This window comes from Seriola lalandi, unplaced genomic scaffold, assembly GCF_002814215.2.
Source record: "Seriola lalandi dorsalis isolate HSWRI2012SDOR001 ecotype SW California unplaced genomic scaffold, Sedor1 jcf7180002029163, whole genome shotgun sequence".
Classification (NCBI taxonomy): Eukaryota; Metazoa; Chordata; class Actinopteri; order Carangiformes; family Carangidae; genus Seriola; species Seriola lalandi.
In genome coordinates, this window is record NW_019499808.1 from 1 (window position 1) to 487 (window position 487).

A 487-nucleotide genomic window follows, 5' to 3' on the forward strand; every position below is an offset into this window, starting at 1 on the left:
GGCCGGGGTCGTCCAGCAAGGTCGTACACACACACACACACACACACACACACACACACTTACATTTTTGTTACATGATAGTTGAATTTTGAAAAGGAATACATTTAATTCATAGTGTCTTTACAGCCTGTGTCAGCAGTAGTTTCACTGCTGTGTTTGTCTGTTTTTTCCTGCAGTGGGCCCTAAGGTCTCCTTCTTCCATCCTGAGGACGAGGTTGTAGGTAAAAAAACATTTATATATCTGAGGATTAACACAAGTTTAACCATAGTGGTTATTAATCATTAATATTGCAACAAACGTGTTATTGCCATATTACTGGTGTCCATATTGTCCGATACCCAGTATACATTACACCCACAGGTGAACTTGAGTGTACAGTACATCCTCACATCTTCTCTTCCCAGGTATTCTTCCCCTGGACTCTCCCTGCTCTGGACTCTGTGATGTCATTGACATAGATGAACACTATTTAGGTAGCGCACACGC

At 41.9% G+C, this 487-nt stretch overlaps 1 long non-coding RNA gene across 1 annotated transcript; it reads left to right on the plus strand.

The window, feature by feature from the left end:
• Position 1: 1 nt before the first annotated feature.
• LOC111646185 (uncharacterized) lies at positions 2-485 on the plus strand. The gene is made up of 3 exons (XR_002759944.2): positions 2-20; positions 177-221; positions 406-485. It is a non-coding gene; the product is annotated as an uncharacterized LOC111646185 (long non-coding RNA).
• The last annotated feature ends 2 nt before the right edge of the window (positions 486-487 follow it).